This window comes from Passer domesticus, chromosome 5 (genome assembly GCF_036417665.1).
Source record: "Passer domesticus isolate bPasDom1 chromosome 5, bPasDom1.hap1, whole genome shotgun sequence".
Lineage (NCBI taxonomy): Eukaryota > Metazoa > Chordata > Aves > Passeriformes > Passeridae > Passer > Passer domesticus.
Genome location: NC_087478.1, coordinates 16,154,914 through 16,169,536, shown reverse-complemented (window position 1 = coordinate 16,169,536; position 14,623 = coordinate 16,154,914). Strand labels below are relative to the sequence as shown.

General features: G+C 35.7%; 1 long non-coding RNA gene across 1 annotated transcript in view; it reads right to left on the bottom strand.

Annotated features, from left to right (window-relative positions):
• The window catches only part of LOC135301253 (uncharacterized), a 137,658-nt gene that overhangs the window by 107,436 nt on the left and 15,599 nt on the right, over positions 1-14,623 (bottom strand). The window lies entirely within an intron of this gene.

Below are 14,623 nucleotides of genomic sequence, written 5' to 3'. Positions count from 1 at the left end.
GAACTAGACTGACTGCTTCCTGCAGAATAAATTAAATGCTGATGTAGAAATTTAGGTAATTATTGTTAGGTGCTGTGAGTTTTTTCAAGCTATAGCAAACAGAATACTGCTAAATTCTTTAGAGAGTGAGGAGCAGGCAATTTATTAGGTGTGCTTTATATTAATTTTTTTGCTAAAATGTTTGAGGTATAAAGCAGTGACAGATCATTCTTAGTCTGTGAGGGATTCAATTACAGCAATTATGTCTAGACCAGAAAAGAGAACCACCTACTGATCACACCCTGTACAGAAAAGGAAATCTACAACAAACATGTCAAAGGTGTGTCATGACACAGAGTGAAAGAGCAACTAAGTACCCCATTCCTTGATTAAAATTCATCTTTCCATCAGCAGTAAGCCCACATTTTGAAAGAAATATCACTCTTTCTCCAAACATAGCCACAGTCATCTCTAGAAAGTATTTCCAAGGTGCGACAGCAGAGAGACAGTGGAAATTTTACTTTCTTTACATATTTGTGTAGTCCTCTGGGAATGGAAGCAAGAAAAATATTCCTCCAGAAATAGAAAATTTCATGCTAAAGAGGAAGAAAAATTCTGTTCTTCTGTAAGAGGATGAAAACTATGGAAAATTATTCTGATTTTTTCTTGTATCATGTTAGAAACTGAAATCTACTGATAGAAGTTATTTCAGGTCATGGCACCTAGTCAATATGGAAGATAAATAAAGTCTGGTCTTCTAAATTAATTGAAAATTTTAACTTCAGAACACTGATTTGTTTAATGTAGCTTGTTTCTTCTCCATTTATCTTACCTAAATATTTTTCTTTCAGAATTTTTACTTTCCTATAGGGTGAAAAGTGGAGTGCGTCTTCCCCTAAACCAGAGTAGCAAGAAAAGCAATAGTCTGTTAAAATTTTCAGGTCTATTAAATCGTCATAGTTCATATCACTGGGTGTAGGTGCTGTGTGGTTGTCAGAGTCAGTGGAAATGAAGAAAAATGTTCTATGAAAATCAAGTAATGTAACTAAATATAGACTGTTTTTTCTTCTGGAGGCTATACGTTAACTAAAACAGCTATTGTGTTGTGTCAAGAAAGACAACAGTTTCATATTTATAGCCTGAGTAAATAGTACAGTGCACTTAGGGCTTTCAAATATAACAAATTGGGTCCTAATATCCATATCCCAGTTTATGATTGAAAACTCTATCCCGTTTCTTTATTCCAACTATTTTAGCCTGACAGTGAAGGATGATAATCTACCAACTAGCAAGGAATAAAAAATGCTACATCAGGTATAATGTGCTTAAACAGAGAAGCTCTATACTAAGGCTCAGAATTTTGCATGGTTTCAAGAATATAAACAGGCAGATAAAATATTAGCCCCTCTGCGAACATCTTAAAAATTGCAGCTAATGTAACATACATATCATTTGGCTTCTAAAATTATCAAAATTCTCTCTATTGAGATCTTTCAAGCAGCAAACGCACTGATCTTAGTCTGAGCCCGAGATTAATTTAGAGATCCAGAAACCAAATTATTAAACAGAGTTTGGCCAGGTGGTAGCAGATGGGGCCAGATTCTAAAGAGAGATTTTTCAGAATATGCAGGAGAAAGGTTAAAAGCGGGCATTACTGTGCAGCCAGGCAAAATGGTGTACAAGATGTGTAGGATAAAAGTGACAAAGGAACTGAGCTTGCACAGTTGTGTAAAGGACCAGACTTATGCATGTTTTGTCTCAAACATTGTTGAGTATTGCTGCAGGAAAAGTGGTCAAGGAGAGGGTCCTGAGAGGTGGGACAGAGGTGTTCTGAGCCAACATCCTGCTCCACCTGGAGACTTCTTCTCAGTGTTGTCCTCCAGTCCCTTCCAGTTCACTTCCTGAAGAAGGGCTGTCTGTGTTTGTGTGAACAAATATCTGAAAAGTCTAATTTACATCAGAGATGTGCACCAGGTAAACTAAAAAGGGAGTAGATTGGCCCACTTCTCTCTCTTTTCTCTCTCTCTTTTTATTAGGCTCTCCTTCTCTCCCTTTTTCCTCTCTTTCCACTGTCTCTATGTCACATTTTCTCTTGCTTTCTTCTCTCTTTTGTTTTCTCTGTCTTGTAACCCCAGCTCCAAACCACCCACGCAGTACCAAATTGAGATCTAAGGACTGGTGATAGTCTTTGTTCCCTTCACTTGCTTTCCCTTGGCATAAATACCATAAGAGACCCATGACACACGGTGCAGTGTCTGTTCAGCCTGATGAGAATTCATTGTGAATATCTTGGTCCCTAGGGATGGATCATAACAAGATGAAGATGGGAAAAAATTGTGATTCTAGAACATTTGCTGTGCATGGAATTCCAGTTTCTAAAATTTAAATTTAAAACTGCTGACACTCCAAAGTGGTTAATAACTTTTATGGCTAGTCTCAATAACACATTTATCTAAACATCAAAGAAAAAAAATGGTTTTTTCATATAGTACAATGATGTCACTACATGACACTTCCTCAAAATATGTAACATTTCCATAGATGAAGAATCATGATAGTGCTTAGTTAGAAGACTGAAAAGACAACTAGTCCAATTAAATTAGTGTAAAAAAAATTTACCATGTTGACATTATAATGACAAGAGATAACTTATTAATTTTTTTGTTCATCTCTGGATCAGGGTAAAAACAAAACCTTTTTAGTCCTCCAGATTATCAAAGGGTAATAATGTGCCAGTGAAACATTCCAGACCTATCTCAAAGATGTTATCAAAAGGTTGTTGAGAGGAAGAAATATCTTTCAGGCAGTAGCAATGATCAGGTCAAATAAGTGGAAGACAATAGATAGCATACCAGAATACTGAAGATCAATGAGAAGTCTGAAGACAAGGGTTGTTTGGATTACATGTTTCAAAGAAAGAAAAGACTGAACAATATATGAGAGAAATTTAATATGCAGGAGATGTTAAGCACAGAGTTCTATCCAGAAGTAGATTTAGGTGCATATTATGAAATTTAGATATCTGAGGATGGTTTCATCTGCCCTAATTTAGTGTTCAAATTTCTAAACTGAAGCTCTGTCAGTTGGCAGTAGAAATAGGTAATACAAAGGTCAAATTCTTGAATTACCCACATAAATGTGGTGATGTCATCTTTAATACGCAAAAGAATATGATGTAAAGAGATTATTGATAAAATCTCCCTGTAGAGAAAGGAAAGATGTACATAAATGTTGATTTTAATATGCAATTCACTAATTTTTCATATTTGAGTTGTGTTGGTTTAATTATTCTTTCCCTTTGTTTTTTCACAAAAAGATCAGGATCATACCAAATGCGGTTCTTAATACAATAAGATGTGGAGAGATCTGGCAACATTCTGAACAGGAGACATGAGATTTTAAATCTAAATAAGGCTGAATTTGTGTGCATATCAATTTTCCTTTACTAAGAATAAAGACATTAGTCATGATACTGTCACACTAACAAAAAAGTTAAATTGAGAACTCTAAGTCAATGAAGTATCAGCAAATCTGTAAAATTAATTTACTGAGAACATTCACATATGGAGTAACAATGTTTTGTTCCAAAGGTTTTATATTTGAAAAACAGTAGTATATTACAAAACTAGCATTGTTTAGTTATAGCTTTACAGAAATAATGGAATTTCTTAATAAGACTACATTGCTGTTGTACTATGACAATGTTGTAAATAAGTCAGACTTCCTCTAAAATCTAGATGTGATCCAATACCAGTGTGGGCTTTTGCATTATCATTTTCATTTCAGTTACATTAATTACTGTCATAAGAGATTTTCAATAAATATTTTTGTGTTTCCAAATGGTTGCAAAGCCAATGTATTATGTATATCTACCTAAGCAAGATTATCTATCAAGTTCTGAAATATTTTGTTTTCTATTTTAAGCAATAGAAAAGTAAAGTTATTCTATTAAATTTGCCCGGAAGCAAATAAAATATTATCCATCAGAGATATCATCTACAATTCTTGAAAGTCCCTAGTAGTCTTTAATCTTATTAGTCTAATTTCTTTCATTAAAAGACTGGTGAATTTGCCTCTCACTTGTTTCCACGGAACTGGAAAAACACTTTCCACATTGTAATCCACCAATGTTTTTAACATACTAGTTTATTTCTAGCCCTGCTGCTCATTACAAAACTCCTTAATTCAAAGTATGGATCTTCCTTTCATTGCTTCTCTATGCTGTGATAGAAATTTTTATTTAAAAGGAAGAGCCAAACCAGATTTTCTTTATGATAATAAAGCACAGGGGGTTATTTTTCCTATCTGTTATTCCATGTTTATGCTGGTCTAATTCCACTAAATTGAATGCAATGACTGTAGAGTAAGAGAATAGTGTTGCTTATATCCAAGCTCTTAATGTTTCATTTGGACATGTGCAGATTAGAAACTTTTGAATGTTGATTGAAACTGATTAAAACATTTGATGCTATGATTTCTGCAGAGTAACAGTGTCTACCACAAGTGAACATTTTAATGTGACTGAAAACATTCTAAATCACATCTCTAAAAAAATGGTGTCATAAAAGTATGCTTCCTCCTAACAGACCAACCAGACCAATTTCAAGCAGGTGTGTTGGTATCAATCCTACCATAGCAATATGCAGGAGTTTTGAGGATCTGAGATAGAATTTCACCTTTTTTGAGTAAGCAGTGTAAATGGACAGGAAGGTATGTATTCTGGTCTCTAGGTTTACCCTAGGGTATTAAACATGCTTGATTTTCATGAGAGAATGAAGATAGGACTTGCCAAATATTCTTAAAAAAAGTGAGTATATCATATGTCATTTGTTTCTGCCCAGAAAGGTCAGGCCAGCAGTTCTTATGCTTTTGCTCCCATCACATGCATGCACATACACACACACACACAGACATGTACACTTTAGAAGGTGACTTGGAAACTTTGAACCTCAGGCATTTCCCAGAAATATTTCAGCCAACTTCCTGGACAATAAGAATGTTTATTTTCTCTGGAAAGGTATTGTGAGCAGTAGCTTTGTCGTTGATTTTGTTGCTCTTACTATTATCTGAAGCTTGTTCTTCTACAAAAGATGCATCAGGTTAAATGACAAAAGGGACATTTTAATTCAGACCATTTGTCAAATCTATGATACCACTTCACAAAAACAATCTGTCTTTGGCCTGGAACATTGACTGGCAAACTCCCAGATTACAGCACCTGTTTCATAGCTCACAGTGAAGATTTTATAAATACCTTGCAGTCATCTTGAGAAATCATTCATTTCATGATATGACTGAAAGTCGTTCCAGGAATTATAGGCATTCTATTACACTATTTAACTGTTCCACAGAGTCATTAGATGAAATGTCTAAAAGCGTCAGGCATTTCATGAAATGGCTGGTGTCAGTGCTTTAGTAATTTTATGAAACACAGCATTATGACATTCTATTCACTACTGCTGTGAAAAATCAATTTTTTCCAAGGGAAACAATGTCCTATCAAAGTCCTACTGATATAAATAAGCAGATATATTTGTCATATACTCCTCACAATCTCTCAGTTGCTGCAGGCCTAAGGCAGAATGCCTTTCCTGAGTTTGCTCAGTCAGACAGACCTCCTCCACTTTTGAATTGTTTCTGGGTGGTTATGTATCAGTACTTGTCACTTAGAGAATGAACAAAGCCACAGGGAATTATTAGTTTAGTTTAGTTTAGTTTAGTTTTTATTGCTAACCCACACCCAAGACTGTATTTAGATTTGCTTAGTAATGTAGAGCACTAATGAGATAGAGATAGTAAAAAGTAAGAGATAATAAAAACACCCACTTTCCTATAATTGAGTCAGGCTGAATGAATCCACAGAACTGTTTCGTATCATAAAAGACATAGATGAAAAAGGTCTGAAAGGGATTGGTTTGAAAAGTAAAATCTGTCATGGGAAATATTGTAAGAATTAATTGGGTTTGTGTCCCAAGCAGCTTCTCCAAGAGAGGAAATTATTAATGGCAATTGTGGTTCACTGTTCTGAATCTTTACTGATGGAGATCAGGGTTTTTTAAATGCTGTGGAGGCTGAAGGAAATGTAAAATAAGAAAATGTAAAATAAGTAAATGCAAATGTTCCAAAGTCAAACTGAAGAGCTGATGTCCTGGTTCTGAAAAAAAGTAGTTGTTGTGTTACCATATGGTCGTAAGGTGAAATATTAATTATTTATAAATAAAATTATTATGCACGTACTTTAAAATATGTTATTTAGGTTAATATTTATAATTATTAATAAAGAATTGTGCATACAATGCCTAAAACTGTTCTTCATTATACAAACTTCAAGACAACCAATAGCAAGAAAGCAAGACTCACGATGTTGAAGTGGATTTAACAGCTTTTTTTGTTGTTAATAACATAATTTGTCAAATGGAAGATACTTGAATACTTATGACTTCCTTTTTTTTCCTTTTTTTTTCTTTTTTTTTTCTTTTCTTTTTTTTTTTTTTTTTGCATGCAGCTAGATTTGTGAATTTTCTAGTTTCTCCATGGGTGGAAAAAAACCCAAAAAACCAATAGAGAAGCCATGAGTCAATTAATGAAGAAATGAGTATTCATAAAAATGAAAAAATTCCATGTAGCTGGATCTTACATTCTACTGAGGGATGGGAAATTAAACTTCTTGCCAATAGGCAATAGAATAATCTGCATTCACAGTTACTAAAATTTGGAATAGCTCTTAAAAAACTCAATTCTAGCTCTCATGAGGTGTTTCAGAATTCTTTTGTGGGTTCACTGAATCAGGGCACCCCTGCTGGAGGTAGCTTACTTGTTTATGAAAACCTTTTCCCATCATCTTGCTGCTAATGGTTGCCTTTGCTCATTCACAGTAGAAGGAAATTAGCATGAGGTGAACAGATTTGCACAGTAGGAAATGTGTGTAAGCAGACACCATCTTATAGTTGTCTGAGTAATTTGGGGACATTTGCAGAAAACACCTGGCATGGCTTTCAGTACTGTTATTTGATGTGCCTTGCACTGAATTTCTCCGATGTGAGCAAGTTACCTCAAAACCTAGCTCTTCAACATTTATGATGGAACATTCCATTGCAGTCAACCATTTTTCCTGCACTAAGATAGTAGGATGGAATCTTTAAAGAATTTAGAATTTTCCAGAAATGTCTTTCTATCTCTATCACTCACATAGTGCAAAAAGTTGTTACCAAATGGAAGGTTCCTATGGATCAGCTTCCACAGTCTTTGGTCAGGTGGATTACACCAGAAATCTCAGTGTTTTATTAAAAGAACTGAAATAGTGGTAAGAACATGATGGGCTTTTGCAGCACATAGACTTCATCAGATTCTTATATTGCATTCATTAATTATGCATTTTAATATATTAAAAAAAGGCAAATGACAATGTTCTATTATTTAATTTCAGATATTTAAAAGCATCTATTTATAAGAGTTTTTTTGTTTCTACTTTGAAAATAAACTTGGAGTCCTGAGAAAGTACTTAAGAAATTGCCCTGGACTGACTGTCAGAGTCCAAAAGTTCTTTGATGATCCTGTTCTAGCTATCTACTTGATAATTTTCCCATATTTAATTCCCTTTCTCCCAAAGTAATACAGAATCTAGGAAAATCCACAAAGCTGTCTTCTGTGGAATTATATGTGAAAGAGGAAATTATCAAAATTCCTGAGGACCTATAGAGCCACCAGCACTCAGCAGGCCTAGGAGATTTTGGAAGTGAAGTGTAGTAACAGCCATACTCCTGCAACTGCCTCTTTCTCCCCTTGCATACCCCACAGGCCTGCAAGGCTGGAGTGAATGGCAAATACTGCAAAGGGATTGTACTATAAAGAGTAGCTACATTTGATCTTGCCAGCAACTTTGTGGGTATTCTGCCCACAAATGTCAGGACCAGGCATGATGCCTCCAGCTTAGCCACAGTTCCCCTCTTCTCAGACAAAATGTGGTGTAAGAGTCTTGGTAAGCATTAAGATTACCATGTTTGAATCATTAAAATAACTTTTTGATGTCATTGGGACTATCAAGGATATTTTTGATCATAATATCCTAACAAACCTTATTAAAATATGTGTATTTATTTAAATGTCATGTTAACATATTTTACTGCTTTTTTTCAGCACAGAATGTATATTCAGATAAGGCAGACCTTGAGGGAGGCAAATGGAAGCTGAATTTTCAATGCTGCTCAAATAGAATATAAAGCTAAGCCTGGTACTTACGATACTTCTAGTGCAAATACCGTAAAAAGTAACAATTTTAAAGGCATAACATTATTCATTATGAGTATAAAGCTGAAATGTTAAGTGAAATTGAAATTTTTATGTTAAGACTTGGTAATGGACATCTGGATAGAAATTATTTTGAAAGCAATAGTTAAAAAGAGGGAAATTTGTTCTCTCTTACTTTACTCAATATGTACACACTTGTTCCTACAATGAAAGCAGGTTAGATGTCTAAAGTCTGCAAGATTGAATTCTGTTCCTGCATGTTCCAAGACGAATGGAATTGGACAGATTTCTCTGGAGAATGAAATCAGTCACCATTGTGCTGTATGGATAAATTAAACAGAAGAACAGTATGTCTGAGGAGAAAAAATGCATTGTCTTAAATTTTCCATGGCAGAGTACTTATATTTCGTAGCATTGCATTTATGCTCAATAGCAAAGCTTTGGCACTGCTCAATTGTTGTAACAAAGACCAGAATTGTACTCTGCTATATTTCTCAGAGAATGGGCCACTTAACCAAATAATGCTGTAAGTGAACAGATAAAAGTGGGCTACCAATTTTACAAATGATCCATTGCTACTGCCAAGTACTTCAGAAAGCTGGCATGAGCTTTCCAGCAGGAAATATCCCTGTGTGCAATAGTTCCAAAAGAATGCCAGCTAATGCAGAACAAAGAGGAGCCTGAATGTGTCATGAAGCAGTTTTGAGAACAGAGGGCCAGATATAAGGCTATGGAGTCAAACTGCAGATACATTTGGCTCTGAGTTTTTGAACTATGAGTTAGCAATTTCTATTAGGAGAGCTGGGCATGGAAAGCATCTGGTTGTTTTGGAAACAGGAAATAAGAAGTGCCCCAGAAGACGCCAGTGAGAAAAGCTTTTGCTCTTAGCAACTTCATGTTAGCTGAACAAATTTGCATTGGGTTCCAGCTGCGAAAGCTGCACACTGGTAAACAGAAAAGGTGGAAATAGAACTTCTCTGTCCTGCGTCTGCTTCTCACACATTTTCTGTCTTTGAAACAACCAACTTTACCAGAACACTCTACAATATCTATCTGGGGTCAAGACAATTTCATTAGATATATAGTAAAGGCAGAGTTTGCAAACAGTAGTCCAAAGACTAGCTAGGAGAAAACAAAAGTGAATAATGACCAGACTATCTTATGGGAGTGCAGCAGAGAGAGAAACAGTAGAAACAGAAAGACCCAAGACAAAAAACAATAAGAGTAAGTGGATAATTTGACAAAGCACTGTATTAAATTTTTGATATTCTCTTTTTAAAAATGTTTTAACTGTCTTTATTGTTTCTTGCATTTAAAAATGTGCACAATTCTTGCATTTCTTGCCTAACTCCCCCCTTTGACTTACTGCCTTCTGAGCTATTTTTTTCCAATAATCTGCTTTTTCTACATTATATTTTCTGCCCTGTTTGTTCTCTACAGAAAAACTGGGCATCTTCTTAACATTTTGTGTCCTCTTTTTCCAGGATTAAGGCAATAATCACAAAGAAGGAGAGATGGCTTTCATTTATTCCCTATTTCTCAGGCCATGGCAGCATCTTTCTTCTTCACCTTAGCAGCACAGCTGAAGGGCATCAGGAGTCAGTGCTCTGACTCCACTTGGTGATGTTTTGCTTGCTCCTTCTCAGTTGCTCAAATGAATTGATTGTTCTGCCCATAAGCTGTCAATCAGCAAAACACAGGAAAAGGGAGGCATATTTGAATGGCTGTTTACAGATATATTAGTGAGCTAAAGAAGGTTCATTTCTGTTTGTCTTCTCACCAGAAGAGTTAGTGTTGACAGAGAAAATAAATTCTTTTCCTTCCTCCTTAGCTATAGCACCTGCATTTTGAAACCAGTGCAGGGATTCAGTAGAAATAGGACTTTTATAAGTCTTCTCAAGGTTTATCAGGCATCCTCCATGCATGCACAGAGAAAAGAACCTGAAATGAAATTAAGACTGGAAGCAAACAATATATTCAGAGAATAATAACAAAAAAAATTCTGTTATCATGTATCCTCAACACTTAATTGGGTCTTCACAAATACTTTTCCATTATATGTTTTTTTTCTGGTTGACAAAAGAAAAGAGAATAAGGAAAATGCTGTGAGAAGAATCCAAAGTCCTGGAATAACTTCTGATGGGTTTGGAATAATGTTCTATCTTTATAGGACTTGTCTGTTGTATTCTGAAGGAAAATAATGAATAAATGAAAGAAAATACATACATACAGCAAATTTTAAATCAGAGGGCTCTCTGAGTTATAGCCTCAATTTAATCTTCATTCAAGACCCATATTTGAGACTCAGGTGAATCGGAGGCTCTGTTACTGGACCTCTGTCAGGCAGAATTTCACACCATTATTAATACCATTCTCATGAGATTTTTTTTAATTGACACTTAGAAATCAGTCAGTGAGAGAACATGAGAGTTTTTGATCAGCAGTCTTTGACATTAATCAAGGCAGAGTCAGTGAGGCATCCCTCATTAACAAAGCTCATCTTTCATTGCTTATGCCCCACCACAAATTCCACTTTGTGTTCATGCAATGAGTATGCAGCAGGTTCAGGTACAAACATAGCTTAGAAACATTGACTGCTACTTATGCATTCAAGAGGTATTTTTTACTGTGATTTCAGCCAGGAAAGCTGATTTTCAGAAAGCATAATAGTTATGGCTGACTCAAGTGATGAAGACATAAAGAGCATTATGCAAAAGAGTGCGAAAGCACAAAGATGTCAGAAACAATATAGCAGACTGTTCCAACCCTGCATTTAGATCAAACTCTTCAAAGGAAGTAGAATGAAATTAAGCCTTTTATACCCCTCAACTGGTCACCAGGAGACAGAAATTTCTCTTCTTCTGCAGATTGGAAGGACGAAAGGGGCTAATAAACAATAATTTATGGAGCTATCTGTAACCAAAGTATAAAGTTTCATGCAATATTTCTGTCTGCAGTGTGGTAACTTCCAGAAAAGTTCACTTGTATCAAGAAGTATTTTTTAACTACATTTTCAGGCTTGAGCTTTTTGAAGAAGCAAGCGAAAAAATTCAGTCATACATTTGCTATATGAATTTATGTCCTACAATTTTTAGTTGTATTTGATGTCTTATTCTTCCTGGTCCAATAAAGCTGCACTGCACTGTCAGAGAAATGTAAATTGGTCTTAAAGTGACACTTTTGTCAACAAGGGATTGATTAAAAAACCCCTTTGTCTAGTTGTTTTCCCAAATTTAGGAATTTAAATGCATTTTTAAGCCCCTGCTAGGTACATGCTTGCTTAAGGACCAATTACACTGCAAATTAGGTCAGCCTTACAGGGGCTCATACTCAAGGTCAGTTTGGCTGCTTCTGGAAATCTCAGGGCCAAGAAAAGATACTGAGCAATCTTTGCGTCCAGTTGCAGTTCTGCCAAGCCTGTGAGGTTCTAGAAATTTTGTGTTTCTAAAATGCTGGGATTAATAATACTTTAAAGAATTACCTATACATTTGAGGCAAATCATATTACACTTCTAATTTAGTATTTAGAAAGACCATAGTGTTTTATTAGAGGTACAGATGGCATTAACCAGTTAAATTAATTCTTTGAATAAACAAACCATGTAAACAAATAGCAAACAGTACTTTATCAGAATCTATGAGTTTAGAAAACTATTTAGGTACCAAATCTTGACATCAACGTTAACCTTATGTTTGCCATTTATCAGCAAAATTCATCACTGAACTATTAGGGTATGATTGGGATATGTATTTCCGATCCCTCACCAACTATAGTCTGGGTCATGTAGCTCATTTGCTTTACAGAAATTCATTACCATTATAAAGTAAAATAAGAAGAAAAATGTGAATGTGACAGTCTGGTCAGAGAAAAAGAAAGCTAGATAATCTTTCCCATGAATTGATCTGAGAAGTTTTAGGGAGGCAGAGAGAAAGAATGGTAAACAAATGGTAAACTATCTGCAAGTGGTGTTTATAATAAGCTGATTTTCTCATAAGATGTTTACCAATGGGTGTCTTCTTAATTAACTAATCATGTGATATGTGTTGATTAAATGAACAGTCAGGTCCACCTGTATCAGAACTGTGTATAAAAGAAGGGGTTCCAATAAACCGGGGGCTTCTAACCTCTTAGCCTTCTGATGTAGAGGCTGTGTCATCTATTATCAGCTCCTGACTCAACATTGACAGAAAAATACTTCCAGTGACTTTGATAGTGGAGGACTAAAGCAAATGGAAATTACAAAAAGTAATGCTACAAATTTCCTAAATCTTGCCATGGAGAGCTGCATAATGGAATATGTGGGGCATTGATATTTTTCTGGGATCAGACAATAAAAATTCCGAACATTTTGTTTGAAATTCAGTTGTTGAAAATCACAGCAGATAACAGATACCTTATATGAAGAGGTCACACTTCTTTCTCCAAAGAGCTGGTGATCACCATTAGCTCTCTTCATAATTGTGCTAATAATTCACATGCTCTTAGGACAGTGAGGGGGCTCTTGTCTGAAATTCAAGCTCACAGATAAGGTGCAAGAGCATGGATGCAGTCTACAGCACTGTGTTTGTTCCTTTGACTGAAGTCTTGTACAGTGTCCTGACCTCCTCCATGAAACTCAGCGCAAGGGCTAGAGGCGTGGGATTGCACTGCTTCTAAAGGGGCAGCTGCCACTCCCTGGTGTGGCAATCAGCCATTTTTTCCTCAGGTGAGCAGGTATATTGGACCACAGTCTAAAGGCATGCTTTAGTAAAGGATCAGAGACAGCCTGAACAAAACTGAGCAACATCTTGAGCCACAGTTGAAGGCACTCCACAGGAAATCCTGAGGTCTATTTTTTTTTCCTAAATTGCTTTTTGTCAGAGAATTTGTTACTATATAATATACATGCAGAGACCAGATAATCTTTCCTCCTCCCCCATCACATTCTACATCAAGTGACATGACGTGAGGATTAATAGTCTCAAAAACTCTCAGGAGCTGTGATACTGCAGTGACAAGGCACCATAAATACTGTAAATAATTCTCCATTTCTTGTGAAATTACTGGATTCTGAAAAGGTAAAATTAGTAACATTTAACTAAAATAATTAATTTTGTAATTTAAAAATTACAAATTTTGGCTGAGTATTAGAATAACATTAACAGAGAGTACATGAGGATCTCTATCAATATTGTTATAGATGGGAATAAAACCCTCCTGATCAGAACAATCACCTCAATGCTGTATGCATTCTGAGTCTTTCCAGGTGTCCCAGAGTATTTGATTTAGCTTTTGAATCTCCAGTGGAGCTGCAAGATGTGTTGAAAACTCAAGTACTCAGACAGCTTTCCATTAGCTCTACATCTGAGAAGACTCAAGAGTATAAATTAATCCTTTCAAAGTCAATTGTAACTTCCCTTCATTAAATTGGCTCAAGATCATTCTGCTTGAGAAAATAACATATGACTGACTTATTTAAACTTTTTGCTAAATACTGATTTTTCCCTTACCTCCTTCCTTAAAAATCTGTTTGCTTTTGACATTGACTGTCAGAGCTGAAATAATAGGCACATTTTAGACTTTTGATTTTTTGAGAGGGGGATGGAGCTCTGATGCACGTGAATGTGTGATATACGACCATATAAATACCTGATCCTGAAGAGTTTCTCATCTGACTGAAGGGAGGGGAATCAGTGCAGAGGAAACAGCAAAGTGGAAACTGCTGTGTGGCCTCTAGTGGTTATCTGTTTTCTACCAATTTAAAAAGTTGTTCCTAGTATTTTATGCCCTCAGAGCTCTCAGTTTCCCAAGACAGTGGCAGAATATAATCACTCACATCTTTGTGAGGGCCAGTGCCAATAGAATGAGTTCTGCCATGGAAGCAGGTGAAAACAAGCGGTGCTGAGGTGCAGCAGAGTTCTTTTCATCTTTCCTTCAAACATTCTGAGGTCTTCAAGATCTCCTTTACTCAGTGATTTCTTTCTCCAAACAAGTTCATTTAGAGGAACATCTCTGAAGGGCAATGAACTTTGAGAGGCTGTCCTATAACTACTATTTAGTCTGGATGGATTGCTATGTAGCATAAAGGTAACATCAAGCTTTGGAAACTTGAAGAATTGCAGAGGCACATTTACTTTTACTGCTGATGCATTTGGCTGAATCACCTAATTTAATTCAGTGACACAAAATATCAGTTTCCAGTCAGTCTGGTCCATATAGACTTATTATACTTTTTACATTAAAAATGCCAGTAATACACAAATTAGATGAAACTGAATTTAGCACTTTAACTTTCCTAATACCTCACATAGATGATCTTTCTTGAGATAACCTGTGCTTACCTTATTATTGTCTAGTCTCAAGTCTTTCTGGCTTACTGTAGAATTGGCTTTTAAAGATCAGTTCATTTTTCCTTTA